General features: G+C 45.8%; 1 protein-coding gene across 4 annotated transcripts in view; it reads left to right on the top strand.

Annotated features, from left to right (window-relative positions):
• The first annotated feature begins 5229 nt into the window (after positions 1 to 5229).
• LOC102461694 (Y+L amino acid transporter 2-like) overlaps positions 5230 to 12935 on the top strand; it is a 35071-nt gene continuing 27365 nt past the window's right edge. The window contains exons 1-2 of one of the 4 annotated variants that reach the window (XM_006114332.5): positions 5230 to 5422; positions 12283 to 12365. The gene's annotated coding sequence lies outside the window, so the exon portion shown is untranslated. Of the gene's footprint in view, positions 5423 to 6112; positions 6252 to 12282; positions 12366 to 12935 lie in introns of those variants that run through there. The other 3 variants (XM_075920424.2, XM_075920426.2, XM_075920425.2) reach the window with 3 other exon arrangements.

The following is a 12935-nucleotide window of genomic DNA, read 5'->3' as shown; positions in this document are numbered from 1 at the left end:
CTCACAGTGCAGTACTTCCAGACTGCCTGCATGTTGCTCCAACAGGACCAGGATCAGCATTTGCAGAAAAAGCCCCAGCGTAAACCACAAGCCCTACCCACCCAAGTCCTGGCACTCCTGCTGCAGTTTTTGGTGGCAGGAGATGAGCTCAGACTGGTGGGACCACATTATCCTGCAGGGATGAGACGTGTGAGGTGGAATGAGGAGGCAGCAGCCAGTCAGGCAACCATGTCTACCAGCCAGAATCTGCTTCTCATCCTGGAGCTGGTTTTCCCCTGGGATGTCTCCCAGGCTTTGGATGAATCTGGGGAAGGTACTTCAGGTGAGTTCTATAACTTTCCCTATATATATATATGGGGGCAAACAAAGGGATACGAGGGACTGTGCACTCCTCTGTTGGCCTACTCAGCCTGGGGAGGCCGCACAATAGCCTATGCACATGGGTGCATGTGGAATGCCAGTCCAAAGCACTCAACTCCATGATGCTCTCACACAGGAACCCCTTGGTCCTTCTCACAAGGTTCCGGCAGAGGCCTGACTTATTCTGGCCACTGTGATGTCACACCTTCCCATGACAAGCCACCTCAAAGATTCTGGAGTCATGGAACCACACAGCAGTGCCGGACCCAGTGTGTGCAGGATACAGAAGGAAGCCAAGCCACTATGCCCCCTTTATCTCCTCCCCTCGGCCTACAGGTTCCTGGTCTGGCTGCCACCTTCCCATGCCTACTTGTCCCCAGGCTGTGGGTATAGCAATGCTCTCCCGGGATGTCTTGCCTCTGCTGGAAAGTGACCACTATCTAGGCATAATATGTCCTTGCTTGAAGCACATCATCATAGTTTGAACTGAGAACTTAGGAGACACCAAAGAGATTAGGGCTAGACTTCATAGACAGTGGCTCCCGTGATGACTGCCCTGGTAACTTTTCTTCACAGCTGGGCCTGCTGTGAGCTTGGTGCATCCCCCACCTCCTCCACCATCTACCAGACCTCACACGTGGAACGAGGTATACCGGTAGTTCGAATTAGAGAGCCTAATTCGAACTACCTACTCCGTGCTGCAGGAACGGAGTCCACACTAAGGGGGATTTAAAAATGGCGGTGCCCGGCAAGATGCAAATGAAGCCTGGGATATTTAAATCCCGGGCTTCATTTGCAACTTCGAATGCCTAGATTAGCCACCCTAGTTCGAACTAGGGTGGCAGCGTAGACATACCCAGGGTTAGGCTAAAAGGGATTAAAAACAAAGGTGATGTCATGCTAGGAGTCTACTACAGGCCACCTACCCAGGTGGAAGAAGTGGATGAGGCTTTTTTTAAACAACTAACAAAATCATCCAAAGCCCGAGATTTGGTGGTGATAGGGGACTTCAACTATCCAGATATATGTTGGGAAAATAACACTGTGGGGCACAGACTATCCAATAAGTTCTTGGAAAGCATTGGAGACAACTTTTTATTTCAGAAGGTTGAAAAAGCTACCAAAGGGGAAGCTGTTCTAGATTTGATCCTAACAAATAGGGAGGAACTAGTTGAGAATTTGCAAGTGGAAGGCAGCTTGGATGAAAGTGATCATGAAATCATAGAGTTCACAATTCTAAGGAAGGGTAGAAGGGAAAACAGCAAAATAGAGACAATGGATTTCGGGAAGGTGGATTTTGGTAAGCTCAGAGAGCTGATAGGTAAGGTCCCATGGGAATCAAGACTGAGGGGAAAAACAACTGAGGAGAGTTTGCAGTTTTTCAAAGGGACATTGTTATGGGCCCAAAAGCAAGCTATTCCGATGTGTCAGAAAGATAGAAAATATGGCAAAAGACCACCTTGGCTTAACCACGAGATCTTGCATTATCTAAATATAAAAAAGGAGTCATATAAGAAATGGAAAGTAGGACAAATTACAAAGGATGAATATAGGCAAATAGCACAGGAATGCAGGGGCAAGATTAGAAAGGCAAAGGCACGGAATGAGCTCAAACTAGCTACCGGAATAAAAGGAAACAAGAAGACTTTTTATAAATACATTAGAAGCAAGAGGAAGACCAAGGAGAGGGTAGGCCCACTGGTCAGTGAGGAGGGAGAAACAGTAACAGGAAACTTGGAAATGGCAGAGATGCTCAATGACTTCTTTGTTTCGGTCTTCACCGAGAAGTCTATAGGAATGCCTAACATAGTGAATGCTAGTGGGAAGGGGGTAGTTTTAGAAGGTAAAATAAAAAAAAGAACAAGTAAAAAATCACCTCGAAAAGTTAGATTCCTGCAAGTCACCAGGGCCTGATGAAATGCCTCCTAGAATACTCAAGGAGCTGTAGAGGAGGTATCTGAGCCTCTAGCTATCATCATTCAAAAATCATAGGAGACAGGAGAGATTCCTGAGAACTTGAAAATGGCAAATATAGTGCCCATCTATAAAAAGGGAAATAAGAACAACCCAGGAAACTACAGAGCAGTTAGTTTAAATTCTGTGCCAGGGAAGATAATGGAGCAAGTAATTAAGGAAATCATCTGTAAACACTTGGGCTACGTCTACACTGGCCCCTTTTCCGGAAGGGGCATGTAAATTTCATGAGTCGTAGTAGGGAAATGCGCGGGGGATTTAAATATCCCCCGCGGCATTTAAATAAAAATGTCCACCGCTTTTTTCCGGCTTTTAAAAAAGCCGGAAAAGAGCGTCTACACTGGCCCCGATCCTCCGGAAAAAGCGCCCTTTTCCGGAGGCTCTTATTCCTACTTCAAAGTACTTTGAAGGGCGCTTTTTCCGGAGGATCGGGGCCAGTGTAGACGCTCTTTTCCGGCTTTTTTAAAAGCCGGAAAAAAGCGACGGACATTTTTATTTAAATGCCGCGGGGGATATTTAAATCCCCCGCGCATTTCCCTACTACGACTCATGAAATTTACATGCCCCTTCCGGAAAAGGGGCCAGTGTAGACGAGCCCTTGGAAAGTGGCAAGGTGATAGGGAACAGCCAGCATGGATTTGTAAAGAACAAATCATGTCAAACCAATCTGATAGCTTTCTTTAATAGGATAACGAGTCTTGTGGATAAGGGAGAAGCGGTGGATGTGGTATGCCTAGACTTTAGTAAGGTGTTTGATACGGTCTCTCATGATATTGTGCAAATTCCATCTGTGAAGATATTTAAGCATAAGTTAGATAAATGTCTATCAGGGATGGTCTAGACTCGTGGTCACCAACAGGTCGATCGCGATCTACTGGTCGATCGCAAGGCCTCGACCAGTCGCTCACGAAGCGTCCTGTCTGCCTCGCCCCCATTTCCCTCCCACCCCCGAGAAGCCCCACTACTTACCTCCAGTGAAAATGGAGGAAGTGTCAGCTTCCTGGGGATGAACAGAAGTCCCGCAGCTTAGCGCCACTTCCGGAGATTCCAGAAGTGCGCTAGCTGCTCTGCCAGAGGGAGCATCAGCTCCCTGCACCACACAGGAGGGGTGAGTCAGTCCTGGGGGAGGCGCGTAGGGGGTTTCCCGGTGCACGCGGAGGGGGTCGGCCCCGGGGCAGGTGTGTGCGCGGGGCTTCCCTGTGTGGAGAGTTGGGGGGGTCAGCCCCCTGGGCAGGCGTGCGTGCGGGGCTTCCCTGCGCAGGGGGGGGTTTGGCGCTGGGGCAAGCGTGCGCGGGGTTTCCCTGCGTCGGGGGGGTTGGTGCCGGGGCAAGTGCACGCAGGGTTTCCCTGCGTTGGGGGGCCGGCCCCCTGGGCAGGTGTGCATGCGGGGCTTCCCTGCGCGGGGAGGGGGTTGTCACTGGGGCAAGCGTGCGCGGGGTTTCCCTGCGTCAGGGGTTGGTGCTGGGGCAAGCGCGCGCGGGGTTTCCCTGCATTGGGGGGTCAGCCCCCTGGGCAGGTGCGTGCGCGGGGTCAGCCCCAGGGCAGGCACGCGTTGGTTTCCCTGGGGGAGGGCAGGGGGAGAGAATCCTGTGAGAAGGCAGATGCAGGGGACTCTCTGCCTCCACTGGCACCGCACTCCCCACTCCCCTGTCCCCAGCCACAGAACTCTGTCCCCAGCTACAGAACGCTGTCCCCACTCCCGGAACTCTGTCCTCACTCCCCTGGCCTCAGCCACAGAACTCTGTCCCCACTCCTGTCCCCACTCCCCGAACTCTGTCCCCACTCTCCTGTCCCCAGCTACAGAACTCTGTCCCCATTCCCGTCCCCACTCCCCGAACTCTGTCCCCATTGGCACCCTACCCCCGGCAGCAGAACTCTGTCCCCACAAAATGTATAATTATAAATGCTTCATTTTAGATTTAAATAGCATCAATAAAAAACAGACCATTTATTTCATAACTATAAACACGTGATTTTAATTTTATGTATCGAATAATTTAAAAATAAACTGTTTACCAGAGTGTGTAAGTAAGGGCTGGGGATAGCAAGTGATGGACAGGAGGGGAATAGAGAGGGTGGGGCTTCAAGGAAGGGGCGGGGTGGTAGATTTTTGCCTGTTCTGAGATTTAAAAAGTGATCTTGGGTGTAAAAAGGTTGGAGACCACTGGTCTAGACAGTACTTGGTCCTGCCATGAGGGCAGGGGACTGGACTCGATGACCTCTTGAGGTCCCTTCCAGTCCTAGTATTCTATGATAACCACAGATCTGTGTGACTGCAAAGAGATGGCAGCCAGCTAACCTTGTGCAATCCAAGCATTAAACACACACATTCCTAACTAAACTTAGAAAATTTAAATAAATACCTGCAATTCATGGGCAAAAACAGCTTGAGAAGTGTTTAATGAAAATGCTTTTTAATTTGCTTGTTCCATTTAATAATGTTTTTAAAAAACAGCCATTACTACTTTACATCGGGTACAGACTCTCAATCCTGAATAGTCCTTTCTTTAAGAAACATGTCCAATGTATAATAAATATTTTTACAAGATGGTATTTGAAAAGTAACAAATAGCAGCAACATCAGATTTGTTCTCTATGCTTTTTGTTTTGCAATTAATTTTTAACTTTTTTATGGTGTTGCAACTTACTGTACAGTGACATTTTAATACTGTGTTGCAACTTGTTTTCTTTGAGACTGTGCTCAGAAAGAGAAAAACATCCATGATAAATATATTTTTATCCTCCTACTAGTATTCCTATTAGGTCCCATTGTCAGATGTCTTGACACAGTCCAGTAGCAAAAGACGCTCAATCTGCTTGATCAGCTCTTTCCAGATGCCCTTTGATTTATGAGAGCAAACTCTTGTACTCACACTGACTTCTTGGTTTACAAGTACTGCAGAAAACAAGAGTGCTAAATTAGTGGTCTTGCATTCATTAACATACTGTTCCGCTCTCCAGAAGTTATTTCCCTTTTTTGGCTGCTTTGACTTGATATTGTACTTTGCTTCATCCTGACCTTTGCTTTCCAAGAGCACTTTATAAAGAGGACACTCAATAATTTCACAAGACAAATCCAAGCAGCTTGGTAAGTCCTTTCTTGCTTTACTTATTTTTAAATCTTAGTTGAAACAAAAGCCTATGTAGTTAAAATAAGATTTACACAGATTGCCAGTATGCTTTTCAAGTAAAGAATAACTGTGTTATAAATTGTTGTGAGATAATTTTCTGATGCAGAAAAGAAACAGGATAGCTAAATATAAATAAATGCACTTGGAGGAAAGAGAGATCTGTTGTTCTCATTTAACCAGCTGTCTTGTACTAGTCAAAAAAGAATTTGGAAAATAAGCAGACAGTCTCTGCTCTCCCTCCCGCTGCACAGGAAACAGAAGTTTGTGCCTGTGTCTTCCATACGCTGTCCTGAAAACAGACTTCCTACAAAATCTCATTATAAAAAGGCTCACATCATGATCATTGCAGTGAATGAGAAAAGATTACCTTAGTTTTGAAAATATTAACTTGTCACCTGGGACACTATCTTTGATTTCAGAGTCACTGTGGATAAAATAAACAAACATCCATTGGTCTTGACAAACACGCCTTTCTAAGATAAGCAATAGATCTTACGGTTCACTAATATACTTGGGTTATTTGGAGCTATTTCACAGAAGCCTCAGATCCTCTTTTTTGGTAACTGCTGCTGGTTTTAATATTCTTACTAAAAATAGCAGCTGACAGCCAAGCTAAAAGGAACCCCTGAGAGACAGAGAGAGGATTATGTATATCCATTTCTCTTACCACGCCTAATGAACCAGCTGTTTGCTTATTAGAAACAGAAGGAAGGAAGTTAAGGGATCAATATTCAGTTCCTTAAGTGACAGCAGCCTTTCTCCTTACAGGAAGCAGCACGTTAACTGGTAAGCTTCTACTTTCTTTTTAACTCCACTCTGAAATTTGGAGTACGGTAGTTTCTCCCTTTATTTCATCCATAGTGACATGCTTATGGTGGTAATGATAAATTGGGATTGAGTGCATCTGTAATGTAAGAACCCACAAACATTTTGAGCACAGTAAAGAAGGAAAACACTAAACATTATTTTGCTCCATATTTTTAAAAACAGAGTAAGATCCACAATCTCTGGTGCTGGTAAATTCCTGTGGAATAATTATGTATTCTCTGCATAGGAAAGTTTTGCTTCACAGCAAAGTGTTTTGTTCCTGTTACTTCTTCACAAGGCATAATCTTGTTTTGTTCGACTAGCCACTTCTTGCACTGGAACATGTTCAACGTGATCATGTCATAAGTGCTCCATTTAGAATCTGCTGTAGTTCATGCTCCGCGTCGGTGGTCTGATGTTTGATCCAGGCAGAAGGATTTCCAAAGTCACCGTGGTGACTCTCGACTCATCTGTTGTTCATATGCCCAACAAAGCATATCCATATAAATGTGTGTGCCTTAAAGATGCATTGCTATTTTTTCAATCATTGTCTCTCCTGTAAATATGGTGTTACTATTTTGATTGCTTTAGGACATGATGGAATGGATTACAGCTTTTAAAACTGCTTTTTGAACTTGCATTTGTTACTGATAATTACTGCGGAAATGTGACAATATCATTTTTAAATGGTATTTGTCTTCTTTGGAGCCTCATTTTATATGTGAAACTAGAAGGCTTTTGTTTACGCTGGAGAGACTAGTTTATGTGTGTTAGTGTAACGGCATGACTCATCACAGTGGCTGTTCTAGGAATTAGCTCTCTGGGACCCGTGCACCTTCCTCAAATGGTGTCTTGCTCACCATTATTTCTCCTCTAGACCCACCCCACTCTCCAAACTGTGGCCTCCTTTTCTGGGCACGGCCTTCCAGGTGTGCCTCATTCCACTTTCTCCCCTCATGCAGGGGACTGGCAGTCCATAGCCCTTTCACTCTCCTCAGCAGCCAACTGCAGTCTAAGGTCTAGCTCCTTGCCTATGGGTACACTCTTCATTGTCAAGGGAGGGATCCAAGCCCATCTGCTACTCTGGATCCTAACCCAAGAACCCTATAGTCAGCAGCCACCTACTGCCTGTTCTCCATCCTACTACCTATTTTCCCTGGGCCAATTCTGCCACAGTCCTAGCACTCTCAGCCATTGCAGCAAGGTCTCAGTCTGGTAGTGGCCATCCAAAAGCTCAGTCTCATACTCTGCTGCCTCTGCCCAGTACTGCATTGTCTATGGCCCCACCCCAGGCACCCAGTCCTTCTCCCCTGCCTTCCAGGGAGAGATTCTCCTCTGCTCTGCTGAACAGCCCTTTTAAAATGGCCCTCCCTGCCCTCATTGGCTGCTCTAACAAGCCTCCTCTCTTTTGGCTGTCTCAATAAGTCCTCTTCCCATTGGCTGGGATTCTGAGCAGCTTCTCCGATGAATCTTCCAAGTTCACATCCTGGCCCTTCCAAATAACTTCTTTCCTCTCCCTCAGCTCCTCCATTGCCTCTGAAATCTCCCCCCTCACCAAAGTCTTTGCACTTCTTCAGGTGTGGGTGAGAAATATGGTTCTGTATTGCAGTTTGAATGAATTATTATTCAGACATTTTAAAAATTTTTTGCAGGATTTTGCAGAATCTGAAAATATTGTGTGCAAATTTTTTATTTTTTGAGGCAGAATTCCCCCCAAGACTAACACACCCAAGCATCTTCTACCTCTAAAAAGTTAAATCCATGTTAAGTTCCAAATGTCTTTCTATATAGTGAAGTCTGTGCAATATTGACAACAAAGAAAACCATGAAATCCCTTTGATGGTATGTGGTGTTCTATCTAGGAAGATAAATTGAGTCTGATCAGTTGACTTCAATATTTATTATTAAAGAGTGACCAAGTGCTTGGATTTCCTGGAAATAGAATGTACTGGAATGGGTTGCGTAGAGAGGTAGTGGAATCTCCATCCCTAGAAGCTTTTAAATCTTGGCTTGACAAAGCCCTGGCTGGGATGATTTAGTTAGGGTTGGTCCTGCTTTGGGCAGGGGGCTGGAGTCAATGACCTCCTGAGGATTCTATGATTCCTCTGACCATGTGACAAAAGAAAATCTGGTCAGTGCCCTGAGAAGATAAATATTTAAATAGTTGGATAATACTCAACATACTGAGAGACCCAGAGAAAGGTTCTGACTTCGGGTTTTTTAGTACTTGCTGTTATGGTCTCTCAGGTTGTGCCCACGCTTGGCCCATATGTTCCCTGGGCAAACCCCCAATTGTGTGATAGCCTCTTCTCAGGGAGTCCACTCTCTTCCATGGGGTCTGCCCCTCTGCCTCTCAAAGCCTTCAGCATACCTGTCTCTGCTGTGGGCCCCCTCTGGGAATTCCCTCACTCTGGACCTCCGGGGCCCCCACTCCCAGAGGGAATAGTGCAACCCTGTTCTCCAGACCAGAGCGACTCTCAGCCAGCATAATACAGGAGGTTTTATTGAGCTTTGAACACAGCAAAGGAACCTTCTTCATGCCTGTAGGCCTGGCCTCCCTCAGCTCCGCACATCTGAGTCTCCCCTACAGCCAGATGGGCTCTGCCTGCTCTCTTTCTGTCCAGTTCAGAAACCCCCTACTTCCAGATGAGCCTCCAATATCCTTCTCCAGCAGCCCTACTCCAGTTCTTTGTCTTCTGTCCAGGTAAACAGGGTTGCCTGAGCCACTCTCTTCTCCGCCTCTCCAGCTGGTGAGGTCACTGAGGTCTTTTCTCTGTCACCCATTGTTCTCCCATTGGCCAGAATTGGCTGTGCCATCTGAGCTGGGTCTCCATGTCACCAGGCCACCAGTCACAAGGATCTCCAATTTTGTGCTGTTCCCTGTAACAACAAACTCCCGCTCTGCTCCCCTCGTTAGGCCAATAACATCCAGGGACACTAAGTGCCTCCCCTCTGCATGCAGCCTCTTTGAACTCCCCACAGCTCCCCCACTTTGTCACACTTGCTCTTTCCCACCTTTCATATAATGGGTCAGAAATTGCATGGGAAACAGAAAAAGTGAATGTTTAACAGGAATTTTAATGTGCTTGGTACATTGGACCATGAAAGGAATTCCAGTCATCCAAAGTGGAATTTGATATAAAGATAAAGAGTGAGAGAAGAGGGCAAAGCATAAGGTGAGAGGACTGACTGTTGAGGAAAGCAGTAGGTTGTCATAGAGATGCATAAAGTAGTCACACTTAAGCACATTCTCATTTACTCTTTGAGAACTGTACTTCAGCATTTCCAAAGCATTTGTATGCTTAAGGGAATGCCTAAGGGAGGAGAAAAAGTGAGGTAATATTTATTTTTCTATGGCAGCTTGACACTTTAAATATAATTGGAATACTCATTAACTTGAAGAGGAAATTCTCTGCAGGATCAGACCAGAGGCTGTGTGCAGCTTGACCTGCTGCTCACAAACATGGAAGAGCTAATAGGGGAAGTAGAAGTGGGTGAGAACCTGGGAAGCAGTGATCATGAGATGGTAGATTTCAGGATCCTGACCAAAGGAAGAAAAGAGAGTAGTAAAATACACACCTTGAACTTGGAAGAGGGGAAGGTGATCAAGAATAGTCAGCATGGATTCAAGAAGGGCAAGTCATGACCAAGCTGATTAGCTTCTATGATGACTGGCTCTGTTGATATGGGGAAGTCAGTGGATGTGATATACCTTGACTTTAGCAAGGCTTTTTATACGGTCTCCCACAACATTCTTGCCAGCAAGTTAAGGGAATGTGGATTGGATAAATGGACAGTAAGATGGACGGTAAGATGGATAGAAAGCTGGCTGGAAGGTCGGGCCCAGCAGGTAGTGATCAACGGCTCGATGTCAGGATGGTAGTCGGTTTCTAGTGGAGTGCCCCAAGGATCGGTTGTGGGACCGGTTTTGTTCAACATCTTTATTAATGACCTGGATGAGGGGATGGATTGCACCCTCAGCAAGTTTGCAGATGATACTAAGCTAGGGGGAGAGGTAGACATGTCTTATCTTGACAAAGCCCTGGCTGCTTTGATTTAATTGGGATTGGTCCTGCCTTTGGCAAGGGGCTGGACTTGATGGCCTTCTAAGGTCTCTTCCAGCTCTATGATTCTAGGAATACACTCTGCCAAAAATGGATTGAAAATACACCCTGTAAGTAACCTGAAATAATGAAGAATGCAGAGACCTAGTCACTAGGGCTATGACTAGACTACAGAGTTTTGTTCTGTTTTTTCAAAAAAAGTGGCCTTTTTTTTAAAAAAAAACTTCACTTGCATCTAGATTGCTGCCGCATTCTTTCAAAGTTAAATCTAAAGAATGCGGCAGTTTTTACAACTGGTAAACCTCATTTTACAAGGAAGAATGCCTTTTTTTCAAAAGAGCTCTTTTGAAGAAAGGCATCCTTGAACACAAACAAGGCTTTTTCAAAAGAGAGCAACCAGATTGCCTGGGTGCTCTCTTTCGAAAAAGCGGGTCGTTTTTTTGAAAAAAGTGGTGGCTGTCTAGACGATTTATTTTGAAAGAAGCTCTTAGTCTAGACATACCCTAGGAGACTGGCCCCTTTCAGTGAAGAGGTCCTGCTCCTATGTGCCAGAACAGGAGCACCCACTTTTAAAAGGTTGTGGCAATACTTAGGGCTATAAAGGATCAGAAAGAATGAAATGGGAAAGTCCTACAGAAGGCTGGAGGGACATCCCTGTGGGAAAGGCTGACATGCATCAAAAGAGTTGGAAGCTGGAAGGCCAGAGCCAAGGACTAGAGAGGACTGAAGACAGGGGAGCAGTGAAGGGGCTTTTACCTACTGATGTTGCTATGCAGGAGACCTGCAGCCCAACGTATAGAAAGGGCCCGGGGCAGTGATAGGTGCTCTCCTGGTGCGGATTAATGCCCAGTAGAAAGTCTAGAGGGATCCTGTTGGGAAGAGCAGGACTGAACTCCATTTGGATGGGCTGGAGTGACATTCCTGGCAGAAGGTCAGGATGAGAGCACAGGGGTGACTGAAAATGCCAGTGCATGGGATGTGCTAAGTTGATGGACTACATGCCATGGGATTTTAAGAACTATATATATGCATGAGGAGTGAAGAGGTTGTCACATTCTGGGGTGCAGTCCAGACTAGTGACAGGTTGTGTTACTACCTGCCCTGAAACTTTGGGCACTTCACAGCAGCAACGCAACACATCTCCCAACCTGGGCTGCCTATGCACAGCCCAACAGTATGCAAGCCATACCCTGAGTCTGCGTACAGTTCATAGGTGCAGGAAGTAAGAATGTGGAGGGATGGGGTGTGTGCTGCAGCACCCTAGGTTTTGTGCCGAGAGTATTGGTCCTGTCTCCTGTCGCCAGTGGCTGAGCCGCCAGACCTGTTGCTGCCCAAGAATTCCACTGCCAGCTTCGGTTTCCCCTCAGACAGTGGCTCTGGCAGTTCCAGTAGCAGGCTCCGGGGTCCCAGCTGCTAGCCCCACATGCAGGAATCCTGGTTGACAGTCCCTAGCTTCTGCCCTTAGCCCAGCCCCAAGACTCTGCCACTAGTCCCCAGGTCCCCTCCAGCCACTAGCCAGGGTTCCCTGTAAACTGTATGCTTGTGCAGCTTCTCAGGAAAAATTCAAATGCCAACTGTACATGTAAAATGATGTTGACTAATACTTTTTGAATTTTTAGCTAGCTGTTCTTCAAATTCCTTTTTGGCCTGCCTAATTATATTTTTATACTTCATTAGCCAAGGTTTATGCTCCTTACCACTCTCCTCACTAGGATTTAACTTCCACTTTTTAAACGATGCCTTTTTATTTCTCTCTGCTTCTTTTACTTGGTTATTAAGCCATGGTGGCACTTTTTGGTTCTCTTACTGTGTTTTTTTAATTTAAAAGTGAAAACATCTACAATTGCATATTTCAGATTTAAGTTTTGGTTCAAGTCTTTGTTTAAGGTGGTTTTTCTCACTCTCATCTTGCTGCAATATGGTGACTGATCATTTTCTTTGGGCAGGATTTCTCCCAGAGGCCTAAAGATGTGGTGAAAAAGAACTTGGTTCTCTGCCCATTTCCTTTGTAGTCTAATGAGACTTTGAGGTGGGTTTTTCTGATGGTTATCCTTCAAAGTAAAGTTTATTCAAGCAGTAAAAGAAGTGACAGTCTGATGCTGAAGGAGACTCCATGCTCTCTCCCCTTATTTGTTTACTGACATGCAAATTTGCTGTGTTTCCTGCCATTTCTTCCTCTTACATGTTGAGCATCCTGTTTACTTATATGTAAATTGAGTTCAATAGGTATTCCCTTGTTTGGGACAGAACTGTTTAACAATTTTTCCTGAGGCAGGGCTGTCTAGCTGACCATGTCTGAATTCAACCTGTGCCAAAGAACATACATACACATATATACGGAGTCATGTAAACTAGTTTACCCAGCATAGGCAAAGAAGCGGGGATTTAAATAATTCCCGCTTCATTAAAATAAACATGGCCACTGCGCTGTGCCGATGATCAGCTGATCCGGCACAGCGTGGCAGTCTAGATGTGGATCTGTCGGCTGGGGAAGCCTTTGCCGACCGATCCCTTATGCCTCTTGAAATGAGGTTTACAGGATCTATTGGAAAAGACTTCCCCAGCCGACAGATCCGCGACTAGACTGCCACGCTGTGCC

This window comes from Pelodiscus sinensis, chromosome 2 (assembly GCF_052426305.1).
Source record: "Pelodiscus sinensis isolate ZL-2025 chromosome 2, ASM5242630v1, whole genome shotgun sequence".
Lineage (NCBI taxonomy): Eukaryota > Metazoa > Chordata > Testudines > Trionychidae > Pelodiscus > Pelodiscus sinensis.
The sequence above is the reverse complement of the archived record's forward strand: the minus strand, read 5'-3'. Positions and strand labels throughout refer to the sequence as shown.